The 15,140-nt window shown below is 36.2% G+C and overlaps 1 protein-coding gene across 2 annotated transcripts in view; it reads right to left on the bottom strand.

Moving 5' to 3' along the window:
* Positions 1-15,140, bottom strand: part of TENM3 (teneurin transmembrane protein 3) — an 869,819-nt gene that overhangs the window by 450,689 nt on the left and 403,990 nt on the right. Inside the window, exon 4 of one of the 2 annotated variants that reach the window (XM_027879901.1) lies at positions 10,078-10,129. The gene's annotated coding sequence lies outside the window, so the exon portion shown is untranslated. Of the gene's footprint in view, positions 1-10,044; positions 10,130-15,140 lie in introns of both variants that reach the window. The other variant, XM_027879899.1, reaches the window with a different exon arrangement.

Genomic DNA, 15,140 nt, shown 5'->3' on the forward strand with positions numbered 1-15,140 from the left:
TTTTTTTTTTTTTTTTTTTTTTTTTTTTTTAAGAGGAGACTGGAGAACATCTGAATAAGGAATGTCTACGTTCACTGTATTCTTCTGATAAACATTTTCTTGTTTCCACGTTAAACAGAACAGAAACCCTATTATTACCAGTCTTAAATTAGAGTTCCTGAATTACAACATCTCCTTTGCTGCAGAACACATACTACTAATTGAAGTTCTGAAAAGTGAATGAATTAGCACATTCTTAAATGGATTTTCCAGGAGATTAATACACCTTAGCTTGCTCTTAAATTTAGGATACAGACCTTCCTTCTAAAGTATGCTTCTTTAAGAGAAAAATGCATGACCTGCTTGGTCATCTAAATAAAATATCTCATTGCTGTCTGTTATTTGAAAGTGTTAGGAACTACCAAAAAAAGAAAGAAATCTGTCACAAAGAGATAAACTGAAGGTGAAAATTTGTATGTAGTCTGGAACATAGGAGAAACCATTTCATTTTTATATCTGATTCTGTCTGTTCTGTACCAACAAAGTTATGTATAAACACAGCTGAAATGCAAAGCACTTTCAGTTGGGTTCAAACTGGAAGAATCTTCTTGATGGAGCTTGTCTCAAAATCATTTGAAGTCAAAAGTGTCTATGCAAAACCATTAATCTCAGAATGTGTCTAAACACTATCCTGGAGACAGGCTACAATTTACAGTCCTCTGTGACAGGCAAATCACTGGTAGAGCCCTGTCATTTAACCCCAATGATTTCTTCAGTAGGCATGGAAAGAAAGGTTTTCATACTGCCCTGTCATAGAAGGGCTACAGAACATGTCAACACTGTATAACTTTACATAAAAATTAAAGCAATATGCAGGCATTACAGTTGCTAAAAAAGATCAGCAAGGTGGGCTTTCAGATCAGTGTCATTGATAAAATGCACTAAATATAGGGACTTTTGGCATTTTTTAGGGGAAAATATATTGAAAAATATGTTTTCTTTTGCATCAGGTTTTTACTCTACATATTTTAATGTAAGATGGAACTCTCTAGTTTTATATAAGCCCACAGTACAGTTTCAGTCTCCAGCAGTAGAGTACACCAGCACAATGGTCAAGCTTATCTGCCCAATATACACAAATCTTGTCAAAATTCTGAAGGTCCCAGATGGCTAAAATTTGGCTCTTCCTTCAGTTTTACAGTTTAAGTGCTTCTGTTTAATATGTATTTCACCATCATAAATGGAATTCTATGTAATCTAGAGCCCATCTTACAGTTCACAGGTGTTTCCAACATGTGTTTTCTATATAGTGTTTTCAATTGCCTACATACATATATATTTAGAAACTGTTTTATAAAACACAATAAGTCAAAGTGATATTTGTTTTGTATTTTTGCACCTGGTATATTACATTTGCTTTTAAAAAATTGTTTCAAGATACATAAGTGAGTAATCATAATCCACATCTGCCACCACTGCAACTTTTTTTGTGCAATGTGACAAGTAATTTTGTTCACATTATGTACAACTCTTTGTTTAAAACTGTGTTCCTAGAACATTATCTAACAGATATCGCTGCTGCGTGGTAGAAAAAATAAATGCTGGAGAGACGCACAAGGAGTTCCCAAAAGTAATCTGGTGCCTCCCAACTTTTCTTGCCCTGATCTTCCTGCAGAATGACTTCCATCCATTTTGAGGGATACAAGTGAAAGTTATGGGGTTGCATTTTTCTTGCAGATCAGAATTGGCAGTAACTTACCAGTGAAGGAAATTCAGGGGAAAAACAAGCATTCCTATACACTTAGGAAACTGGGCAATGTGGCCTCAAGAGTGCTTATACTTTCAGCCAACCCAAAGATACAGACTGAATGTGTACTAAGAATCATGCCCTTCTCACAGAGGCAGAAACTGGGGAAAAGATCAAGGACTAAATCAAAGTATTGGAGGGAGGAAGAAGAGAAGAGACCTTTCATTGTACTTCTCAATGTCTGTGACTTTCAAATATGTGTTTTGATCTACTTTACTACTCACAGGCATCCACAATCACAAACCTGGCCATCAGCTCATCAACACCTGCATTTGCTGTATCAACACCCTGAAAAATCCCACTAGACTAGAAGATTCACTACCTTCTTCTCAAGTCTGGCAGTATATTAGTGAAAATTAGATAACCTTAAGACTTCTTCAGATTTAAACGAAAGAAGTGTTGCCCACAGGCTCACAAATATCAGTATGGTTTGACTCTATCTCCAACAACTCTTTATTTCTCTTCTATGTCAGGGGAACACAGATGTCAGTGGAGCTCATGTTTGTAAACTGTCCAAAATTGAAGTCTGCTCCAGTTATGAGAGTAAAACCAAACACAGGCGTTTATCCACACCCCATGAAAGAACAACAGCACCAGTTTGGGGACTGGAATCAATGTGTTTAAATGCAGTATATGGTTTTGGTAGACAAAGCAAACTATTTGAACACAGACTAGATAAGGAATAATATGTATTTTGCAGTGGCAGTAAGAAGCACATAAACCCGCTCTGATTATGAATTCATTGGCACCTGCTCATTCAAAATTATTCTTCATGAATGATAATGGTATTTTTTTATATTTTTGAGGTATGTGAAGCTAACAGTAGTAACTTAGATAAGCACTAAGATAGTTAACTACTAACTTAAAAAATCATCAGCAGCATTGGGCAGCAGGCAAAATGTAAATACATTTAAATTAGAGAAATATTATAACTTTTACATTTGTAAGCCATCGGTTTTCACAGCACACTGCCTGGCATTGTGCCATGTTCAGTGAGCTTTGTACAATGTACATGAGTCATGTAAAACACAACTTGTCACACCGTGTCAAAAATCAATATTTTCTTCAAAAACTGAGAGCTGAAGACTGTGCTTAGAGGGACCAGTAACACTTGTTAAATGACAAGGCTTATAGCATTTATAGCTATTAGCATTTCTGCATACTGGTTTAATCCAGATACCTCAACTTTCATTATCAACACTTCAACATATTTCAGTTCTGAGCTTTCCCTAACTAAGAAGCACTTAGTTTTGCTGAACTCTGATGGAATGTGCACTGATTTACTAATCTGGACAAATGCCCATAAGGGCCAGGGCCTTAAAATGATTTTTATTTTTGTATTGTAGCCTGTAACTCCTGAGTTCTATCCCTTTATTTTTTTTTTTTTCACAGCTTCAGGTTTTCTGTGTGCATGATATTCAGCACCATAACCTTAAATTATTCTGTCCTTCTGGTGTTCAGTGGCAGTCTCTGAGGCTTGGGCTTTATTCTCCTTCAGGGTTCATTCTTCTTCTAAATACTCATCATCCATTGCATTCTATAAAGAGAGTTCCCAGCAGTAGTTTTTAAAATAAAAGATAAAATGTTCAGTATCTGAACATTTAAGGCTCTAGTGTCAGTACCTGGAATGCCTCCTGTTGACAATGATGGTTATCACTGGGGGCAACTGAGATCTGTTCATTCTGAACTGTCTTCAGAAATCAGCCTTATCTGATTGTTCTTTCAGATCAAAAGAAATAGGAAGACAAAGAAAGCTGTGCATATTCTTTCACTCTGCACTTTGTTGTTAAAAAAGGAGGAATCCCACTAGGACCCATAAACCACTTTTAGATATCCCTAATCTTTTCTATGGATTTCTATTTTTTCCATTTATTGCCAGCTGACTTATTAGATTTTGATATTTTAATGACATAAATACTGTTAGGAATTATTGTGAAAAACATGTAACAAAATCTAGATAGACAAAAGAGCATTTATTGCTTAAATGGAAGTGACATGTAATTCTCAGCATTTACAGCTGAGATTAGACCTTTTTTTCCACATGATAGATATGTACTCAGTAATAGGAGTACTCGTGAAGTCTCCAAAATCACACCTGGAGCTTGTGTACTCAGGCACAGTTACCATATTTTTAGATATTTGTGGAAGGTAGCTTGTATTGCACCTTGCAGCAGGTTCAGTCTCAGTGACTAAATAACTACCTTCATCAACTGTGCAGTGAGTAGAACAGAGGAATACAATCGTTCACTTTTTAAACTTTTTATTTTTTTTCTTTTAAAACCAACGTAGTTACATTATTGCTCACAAAAGGGGTGTGAAATAGTATATATGGAAGTTCCACTTAAAAACCAAATTGTAATTGGACTGTGCATTCACATTCAGCTTCACATGTGCTGGAGCTGTAATTTTTGGAGACTTTCCCAAAACTCAGTAGGACCCTGTTGAAGATTCTTACTTTTATATAAACAACATTGCCCCTGTGGCTGTTTAATAACAAATGAATAAAGGAAGCATGCATTTTACACTGCTTTATACTGTCTGACACAACAATAATCACTATATTAAAATTTCAACATGGAACTTGTATCTTACACATGTTTTGTACATCTGGATTTTGGTACTTACTATTAATTTATGCACTGCTTAACAACTCTGCAGTCTCTGTATAACTGCCCAGTTCCCTGTTTTCTGACAAGTTTTGCCTGGTTCATTGACTTGTGTCACTCAAATGGTCTGTCCTTATCTATTTTGTTTCTACTAAAAGAAAATTAGATCAATGACCATCTTGCTGACATCCATAAAGCCTCTGTTCATCTTTCTGCTTGTCTTAGTATAATGATAAAATGAGTTTTGTGAACAACATAGTTTGTACAGTAGCACCAAGCATACTGAGCCTCTTCTCTATATCTGTCGGATGCTGAAGAAAAGGATATGGATGATGACTGGACTAGACACCAGTTTCCCATCAATTCAGAAATGTATCATGTTCTTATTCTCTTGCTGTTAACCAAAGAAAATGCCTCAAACCTCTTCAGAGTAGATCTGGAGGTCAAATCTCAGTTTCAGAGAACTCTACTGCTTCCGACAGTTCGTTAAACTACACTGAACCAGCAAAAAATCAAATGTTGTTTCTTATTTCACACAAAACATTCAGAAATCACATTTTTTTTAACACAAAAGCAGAATGCTGAGAAAAAAAATGAAACCAAGTTCTTAGTTCTATCAACAAAATACTTGACAAATTGAATTCTACTAGCTTCTGGTGCAGCTTGAAGTACCAGCTTCAGGTTTTGTTGATTTCTATGCTTCCTGACTTAGCTCCCTCAGGCTATTCAGGTCAGATCGATTCAGCAGATTAAATAAATTAAAAAAAAAAATTATGGTACAAAATCTACCATAAATTAAACGTAAAAAGTAGTTCAGAGAATCATAACAAACCACGAAAAAGAGATTTTAGTCTCTTGAAGGGAAATAACAAAAATGCTTTTTGAAACAATAGTTCAGTGGCTCAAAAATAATTGAACCTCGTCAAATAACATGGCTGCAATACTTGTGGCAACTCATAACATCAGCTGGGGTATTTTAGACATATTATTGTGCCACAAAAGTGAAACTGTCAAATTTATTTAACATTTTTCTTAGGAAAGCAACAAAGTCTTCATTTCATTACCTTCTTTTTTTGGCATGCAAGTGATAAACAGTATGAACAAAAGAAGATTTAAAAAAAAAAAAGAAAAACAGAAGGGAGAGTCATTAAAGGAAATTTTTCTATTTTTTATCTAATACACTACTCCTAACACCCACACTCTAATTAGTTCAACTCTAATAATAGTATGTGACAAACCCCTACTTCTATTTAATTTTAAACATTTTTCCTGAAAAATATCTGTGGTTTTCTACATAGAAAGTAAAAAAAAAGTTACTATTCCACTATCCAGTTAGTATAATTTTTTTACAGACCAGCAGTGACAGTATCTTCTAGTTTTTATCATTTAGGATATTTACTCTTTGGTGCTGGATTGAATAACATCACTGTTAATAGTAACAAGTCATAGAACTAAGTTTTGCCAAACAGTAAAGGATCTTAAAAGACACTGCTGAAAATCCTTGATTGTACTGACATAGCATCTCCCTTGTCACAGTGTTTTTCCCTACTACTCTCTACTCTGAAAGGGAACCCATGACTTTGCCTGTTATCTCTGCTTATGTCCCAAAGGGGAATCCTATCAAAAAAAGGACAAAAATTGTTCCTAAGGACAAAGGCAAGTTTTCAGGTTTTCAGAAAACAAAAACAATCGTAGAATCATTTAGGCTGGAAAAGACCTATAAGATCACCCAGTCCAGCTGTTAAATCAGTACCGTCAAGTCCACCACTAAACCATGTCCCTAAGTGCCATGTCTACAGAGGATATATTTCCCAGAATGCTTCACAGTGAGTCAGTTGATGACCTGTATGTACTATGTCAGCCCTGCCCTGATGAAACAGCACTAACTCCATAGCTACTGTCTCTTGCTTGTGGCTATGCCAGCAAGTTGTGCTGAGGCTCAAGATTAAGGGCTGATTTACACTGTCTGCTGGAATCCCAAGAGGTTCGGGATCTTGCTTATATGGCAAAACAGGAATGTGTTTTAGCAGCCGCTTTCCACCTGAGGCCATCTGAGCTTTTCAAAGGAGGCATCACTGTACTTTATTCTGCTATTACACAGGTTAAGTTAGATATGCTCAGGAACTGCTTAACAGCCTGACAAAATTGAGGTAATTAGTGATCAAATGATTCTGGCCAGTTCTGATTAGAAGTATGATGTTGATTGTGATGATAACAGACTAAAATTTATAGCTTTAGTATTGTTCTTGGTTTGAGAGATTGAATTAATAAATAAATATTTCTCAAGAAGAGATTTTCAGCAGGGGCTACACTGGAGGTACACCACATTCCTGAATGTTAGACACAGAAATACTTCCCTTGAAATGGTGGAACTTGGCCAGGAGAGGAGAATCCTCACTCTAATCCCTACTTCCAGAACTATTTACTCAAAGCACTGGGCTAAATCCTGATGTTTCCTCCTTCTACTCAGAAGGGAGATAGGTGGTTGTGAGATGAACCTAGAAGTTTTTCCAGTTTCAAGGAAATAATTTTCTGAAGCTAGAAACTAGCCCCATCAGTAACCAATATTGAATTTCTAGTGGAAAAAGTGAGAAGTTGTCTGCACAGAAAGACAATTATGTCCAGGAATTCAGGTCTGGGACACTCCCAATATAACTCGATTTGCAGATTTCAGAAGTGGAACTCAGCTTTGATGCAGAGATTTCAAACTCGTTTTCAACCACTGACTAGTGGTGGCTAAGATTTATTTTTTTTTAAATAATTTCTCAGATTTGCAACTAATATGCCAAATAATGTAAATTTTGTGTAAAGATGCTAGACACATTTGAAAATACGAAAACATCCATCCAATGACATGGTGACTGACTGATTGCTGCAAGCAGATGACAGTGCAAAAGACTGATTACGATACCTGTTTATTCTACTGAGGACAACTTGAAAAAATTATTTCCACTGGCATGCCTCCCTACAGCTCATTAATATAGGTAGCCTGACAAGGACTTGATAGCAGTGTGGAGGAATCATACTAGCATTTAAATAGTAATCATAGAGATGGTTGACCGCAAAAAACCCCCAAAACAAAACACAAAACAAAAGAACAAAATACGCATAATACCAAGGAGATGGGTCTACTATCAGCGGGGATCTCTGATTCTCATATCAACCATGCAAGGACTTGAGATGCTGTAACATTTAGTGAACAGAGAGAGTCAAATTACAACTGGAGAGACTAAACAAAAAATTCCATGGGTGTCCAAAAATATATACAATGTAGCAGAAACCATAAGCTCTTTGTATTGGTGTCAGGACATTGCAGTCTTATGGACACTCAACACTCTCATGTACTTTGTCATGAAAGGAATAAAAAAAAAGAAAAGCCTGTCACATTAATAACTTCTGCCATAAAACTGTATCATCAGGACACCTCTTAAATATAGAAACCTCTACTAAAATACCAACCTTTAACACAGCGTTTAACACCATTTGACTCATGAATATAATTCATACAAAATGCTAGTGTTTAAGCCAGAGAAGAGAAGTTGGAAATAAATGATCAGAAAAAAATTTAATGATAAAAATTGCGAACAAAGACTTCCATCAAAATTAGTAAGTTTTGTACGCCATTATTGAATTTAACTTACTGTTTACAGTAGTAAATAGTCATAATAGTCTGGAAGAATAGAGATTTAAATTATTAAAAAATTGCTTTCCTCTAGAGACTCTCTTGACCTTTTGTGCTTTTTTTAATCCCTACAGTAGAGGTCTTTACTGAGGACTTACATTGTTGCAAACTGCTGACAACTGCAGGAACACAGACCTAATGAGAATAATACTACATGGCTTACATGGCAAATGAAACAGACCTGGAAGCAATTATGGGGGATACCAAAAGAACACCAAGAAGAATAAGGTGCATAATCACAGGACATCTGGTGCACCAGCAACAGGAGTACCAACATCTTTCAGGACACATGATGTTTGAATAGCATACCAACGCTGGAAGTCATTTGAAACTACTGCCTATTCATGGCTTCCATGTACTGAGGTAGATGAAGAGAGGAGTTCAATTGCATTAAAACAAAAAAAGAATGAACAAAAAAAGAATGAACAAACCAGCATGTATGTATCTGATGCTAGCTTTGTGTATTAATTAGTTAATAGATTAAAAAAAAAAATCAATTGCTGGTCAGTTGTGTCATATGCGACACTAGAACTGCAAATATCTTTCTTTAAGAATATCTCTTATGTTCACAGTTCCATGAGCGGGATACCATACTGCTCCTTACACTGTCCTTTTGTCAGATGCAAGAAAAAACTGTATTACTCAGCAATTACAGAACAAATTTAAATTAAATATGACAATATATCTAAGAAATGAGAAAGGAATAAAAGGGGTAAAAAGAATCTGAGCATGAAGACTCTAGTTCTGATGACTAAGTGATACAATATCTAAAGCCTTTTCCAGCTTATCGAGATTTTTATTCTTTTACATAGAAAGAGAGCAAGTGAGAAGGGGAGGGGGCCAGGGGAAGAAGAATCTGCGGTCTGTAAATGATCAGCACAAAAAATAAATTATAGTCAAGTAACTGAACTTTTCTGATGTGTAAATTGAATCATTCCCACACGCTGGTGTTTTATAATTAAAAGACCCTTTTCACTGTGGGAAATTTTACTGAATTTTGTATTAAAAGAAGAAACAAACCATCAATCAGGAGGAGGTAGGGGAACTCAAAGAGCTCAACCTATTAAACTTGAAGAGCGTAGTCGAATTCTGAATGACTTGCTCTAGGAAACTGTAGCGCTTTAAAGGCAGCTACTGTACAAACATTAACGAGCAGAACACGTTTCTGATCGCTGTTCTAAAATCTTTTGTAGTCATATAGAGGAACACACTCTCCATTTGGTGTCACAAAATGCAGAATATGGTTGTAAATGGACCCTTTTGTGAGGTTCACAAGCTATAAATTACTTGACTTTGGTTACCATTGAGAAAAATCACTGAGCTAAAAACCAAAGGAAGAAAACCTAAACTCCATGTACTTGTTCAATTCAGTACAGTTTTTATGTAAGTACTGATCAGACAGTAAGGTTTGCTCACAGCCAGGTTGCTGCCAAACTCAAACATTTCTGAGTGGACAGCAGTTCAAAGCTCTGGTACCTTATGCTCTTTTAGCTGAGCTGAGGTCATGGCTAGAAATCACACTTGCAAATTATTAATCTAAAGAGGGCCATCATTAAAAGGCATCACAATAGGGCATATATAGGCAACAGTAATTTCTTGTGGAAACTTGAGAGTGTTCACAAGAGATTTAATAGGTCATTTTAAGAATTTTATTATTTATTCAATTATATTCTATGCTTGATGTGTCTGGTATCAGGGCAGAGAATTTATCACCCTATTCCTTCTTGAACAAAACATTTATATCTGTAATGCACTCTGTGCATTTATCCCGTTTGATATTTTGACCTGGACTGTTATTGCAACAACAATAAATTAGATACAACAGTATAAATTGTTGATAATGGGCAAGTCAGTAGAAAACTGTATACTGAGCACATACTGGCCTATTGAAATTTTGTAGTTTGCTGTATTCTGTCAGCTAGACAGTGGAGTGTCATTTTAAAAACACCAGCACAATATACAGGAACCACCAGAGCTTGAGGTTGTAGGATGTTTCATCTTACCTTTAGCTTTCTATGTGGTGTTATGTGAGCAGGTCTCTGAAGAGCCAGGAATCTGCAATGAGAATAGATTATGAAGAATTTGGTTATCAAACATTTTTATTTTGTAATTTTTTAATTATTATTACAGAATACCACAGTAGCTTCAAAAATCAAAATAGAATATGATAGATGAAATTTTTTTTTTATCATTATTTTCCCCTTTTCATTGAGATATACGATGTGTTCGTAAACTGTGTATCTTTCCTAAAGTCTAAATGAGATGCAGATTATCTGTAATAAAATATTTATTACAGCTGCTGCTGGACTGATGTTTCTACACTGTAAAATGCAATTTTATTTCTCTAAACCATATGGAAGTGTTGATTGTATGTTAAATACTAAATGTAAAAATGGCATTTTAGAGATCTGTGTTCATTGTACCTCATTTGCTTTCACATATGATTCCTTCACATCACATGTGAAAATGTTTTTTCCTTTCTGACACTGTAGAAAACAGATCATGTGGCCTGAGAATTTAATAAAAATTTTAAGAGAAAGGTCTTCCTAACTTCAGCACAGCTGACATGAATTTTCAATTGCAACTTAGCAATTTTGTTGATGTATGAACCAGCAAACATATATTTTAAATCCCCCTGCCATAGCTTTGCAAAGAAAACATATTCAACAGTAATGAACATAAAACACGTGGAAAAGATAAAGATTATTTTTTAAAGAAAAACAAACCTAATGGCACTTAGAATATATACAAAGAGGTATTTTCAGAAAGTATTTTTCATAAATATTGCAAGCTTACAGTGTTCTGAAGTAAATTATAAAATGATTTTTTGGTTTAATAAACAGGAATTTGGGAGTATTTCCCATATAAAGACTGAGCTTTAATAAATTAAATGGATACATGGAATAAAGCCCTTGCCAATTACAAAAGTATCTGAAAATCTTGTTTCATTCTTATCTTTCTTACATACCAATTATGTTCACATTGTACTGTCTGCCAAAATGGGGAGGAAAAAAGTACAATATGTCGAAATGAATAACCACAAGTTTTTGTTGCTAGAACTCCTCTTCAAGCAAGAATCCAAACAACCTACACTGTTTTAATCCAAGCCTTTAATGAAGCTGTGATTTTGCAACTGATAATAAAATAATTCACAGTGATGGATGGAATGTGAAAAAAATACACACTTCCTAGATTTGTTCAAATACCTTTTTCCAATAACAAAACGTTTTCAATTCACTGTGCTTTCTCATTTTAAAAATGTGGTGTGAAGGAGCTTTTTCCAGTTTTTTTTTTTTTTTTATTTTAATTATTTTTTATTTCAGCTAAAATAGGTCAAGTGTAAAAGGTCAGCCTTTTCTGGGATTTTTTGTTTTTAAAGGTATGTGTTAAACTGACTGATCAAAGAATTAGATGAGGAGGTATATCAATATGATCCAAATAATAGTTATGTACTTTTAATGTACTTGTTTTGCCGGGAGAGTTAATTTTCTTCACGGTAGCGAGTATGTGTTTGTGTTATGGATTTGGGGCCAAAGCAGTATTGATAACACGGCTGTTTTCAGGGCTGTAAGTGCTGAACAGAGCTTACACAGTTTCAAGGCCTTCTCTGCTTCTCTCAGCACCCCACCAGAGAGTCAGCTGATGATGCGCAAGGAGCTGGGAGATGACAGCTGACCAAAGGGATATCCCACACCGTATGAGGTTGTGCTCAACAAAAAAAACTGGGGAAAGAAGGACGAGGAGGATGGAATGATCAGAGTTATGGTATTGTATTTCCAGATAACTGTTATGCATGATGAAGCCCTGATTTCTTGAAAGTGGCTAAACATCTACCTGCTGATGAGAAGTAATTAATAAATCCCTTATTTGGCTTTGCTTGTGCTCACAGTTTCTGCTTTACCTATTAAACTGTCTTTATCTCATGAGTCATCTCACTTTTGCCCTTCTGATTCTCTTTCCCACCTTGTTTTTTGGGCAGTGTTTGGCTGCACGGGTCTTGGCTGCCTACCTGGATTAGTCCATTACAAGCAGAAAAGTCAGTCTTAATATTGCCTCCAAACTCCAGACAGGGAGAGATTAAGAGGATAAGCATCCTATTTTTAACTTCTAGAGGAATCAGGCTAAATACAACATTGGATCATGAGACTGATTGGCTGTACACTTTGAAAAAGGGGGTGGATATTGGATGTGTGCATCCAAGTTGTATCGGAACCATGAAAATAATTTCCTATGGTATCTCTAAATACAAAACTGGATAATAAAAGTTCAGTAAAAGCTTTCACATGTGTTACTGAAACACAGCACATAAGTCTTTTATCTTAAGTCCTAGATAGCAAATGATTTTTTTTTAAATATATGTGCAGACATATAATAAAATTAATACATAGTTTGACTGTATAGAATCATAGAATCATAGAATCAGATGGGTTGGAAAGGACCTCTGAGATCATCAAGTTCAACCCTCGATCCACTACCACCACAGTTACTAGACCATGGCACTAAGTGCCACATCCAGCCTCTCCTTAAATACCTTCAGCCCATTCCGGTGCCTGATTACCCTCTCCGTAAAGAATTTCGTCCTAACATCCAAACTAAACCTCCCCTGGCACAGCTTGAGACCATGCCCTCTTGTCTTACTGATAGCTGCCTGGGAGAAGAGACCAACCCCCACCCGGCTACAACCTCCTTTCAGGGAGTTGTAGAGAGTGACGAGGTCACCCCTGAGCCTCCTCTTCTCCAGGCTAAACAACTCCAGCTCCCTCAGCTTCTCCTCATAGGACTTGTGCTCAAGTCCCTTCACCAGCCTGGTTGGTCTTCTCTGGACCTTCTTGAGGATATTGAGGCAATATAAGAGAAGACAAATACTAATACAAAACTGTAGCAATGTGGGGATAAGGTACTGAAATCTAAACTCTCAATATTAAAAATATTCTAACACCTGGTGACCAGTTACCACGTCATTGATTCATACCATGTGAGAAACTTTGTTCTTGGTATAATCACAAATACAAAACAGACTTGTACCTAATTTCCCCACCAAGTGTCTAAGCATTCTTATCTGTCTTCAGAGTATCTGCACCACAGATCTTAACAAACCTGCTTCTGGACCCCAGACAGAAAAGAGCTTGAAGACATCCTTGTGTTTTCTATATATGGTATCACTTTCAGGAATTAGTTCTTAGTTATGACTTTACAGCTGTGAAAAACAGATACTTAAATTCAAGAAAAAGCAGGAAACTTTACATCTCTGCTCTCTTCAAAATTTGCTATTTCTAGATTTAGGTGATCTTGTGCTCAAATTTCTTCCCTTCATGATTTAATTTCTTAGGTGCCCAACTGTCCTGATTCACTTAATGAGCATTTCTGAACATATTCTTAGCATTGCACACTTGAAAGTCAGGCTTGGTAACACTCTCTGCCAACATATTTAACTCCCTTTGATGCTCTGATCTTTATTTACTGGAGCATGATCAAAGAGTGCTGCCCTCAGAAACATGGGAAGGAAAACGGAAAACAGCAGCCAAAGTCCAACAAATAGCAACAGAGGCTTATCCCCGATCAGCTCTTTCTGAGGTTCTCAGATGTGGAATTCTTCAGTTGCACCTGATTCAGTCCAATTAATCAGTTTGTTGGTTTTAACAGGAAATGTTATCTTTAGCAGAGGGGTTGTGAATAGGAATTCTAAAATTAAAAGAAGTGACTGGTAATCAATAGTAGCTCATCTCATGCACTAGCTCTCACAGCAGACCTGGGACAAGTATCCCAGCATCACAGAAGGCATATGTAAGAAAAGGTAGAGGAATTTATTGTTATCAGAATGCGTAAATGGCCAATCTTCAGGAAGAAAATTAAAATTACATGCAATTGTTCCTAAGTACCTTCTGAAAGAAGACAATGGAAAGTCATATATGATGACCCTTGTCCAGACAACAGGGCAGCAATATGACTGCCTTGCTTCAGCTGCCTTTCCAAGAGGCAGCAGGTCTTAATCCCTTCAGGACAAGACACATAGGGTTAGACAGTGGCACCAATTTCTAGCAGTCAGCTAGAGATAGTGATTCTGCTTACCACTCATACAAAGTCAGCAGAATATTTATTATACATTTTGAGGTGAAACCTTTTATTCCATGGAGAAAGTGCAAAATAGAAGAGATGGTATAACATCAATGCTATTTTATTTAAAAAAAGGACTCAAAAAAACTTATAAAAATTTACTGCTGCCTGCCAGATAAAACACAGAAATGATGTATCACATCCTATCTGTTTGACTATTAACTTTAAAGTTCTACCAGCTTGGAACTCGAGTGATTATATTGCTGTATTAACATCCACGAGAAAGCTCATGCTGATTTAAATGTGGAAGAATACCGTGCACACCAGAAAGGTAGTTTTCAGTTTCAGGACACTGAACTTCAACTGCCTCCTCCTTTGCCCAGTTATATGTTGAGGTAGTAAAACTATGTAGTGAGTTTTCCCACACAAACATTCTTTCTCCATCGTTGTTGGTAGGGAGTCTTGAGAATCCTAAGAACAATGACTCAAGTGTTTGTAAAGTGAGGAGCTAGCATTGGGAAGAGTTGTGTTGCTATCTAACAAACTACAATTTATTACACTGAAACTAAGCAGGTAAATACCTTCTCACAAAATGGGACCCTCCACACAGTACAAGTTACAAGGAACAGAACGGATAGCACTAGACATTGATCATCAATGCACAGAAGCAACCTAGCTACTTCTATGAATAGTCCTGTTTTATAAATTGTATTTATAAACTCTGTTTCTAGACACAGGTGGAAAAAAGTCCTCGGCCGAAGATTACGTAGGGAATTTTTATTTACTAGTTTATTGAGTTGAATTACTGGCACAATTGATCTGAAGTTCTTAGTAACAAATGCATTAGAAACAGCCAAAAGTTGCAGTTCTGCAGAGAAGAAATAACACCAGGTTCTCAGCGCCAGCCTCATTCAGTATGAATGGATGGCCCTTACAGGCTACTGTGGTAAACAACAGTCTACTATCATAATCCCAGAGACGTCAGGAACCAGGGACCACAGTGTTTGTACTA

Source organism: Empidonax traillii, unplaced genomic scaffold (assembly GCF_003031625.1).
Source record: "Empidonax traillii isolate 1590-97213 ecotype Southwest subspecies unplaced genomic scaffold, ASM303162v1 scaffold60:size2069287, whole genome shotgun sequence".
Taxonomy (NCBI): Eukaryota; Metazoa; Chordata; class Aves; order Passeriformes; family Tyrannidae; genus Empidonax; species Empidonax traillii.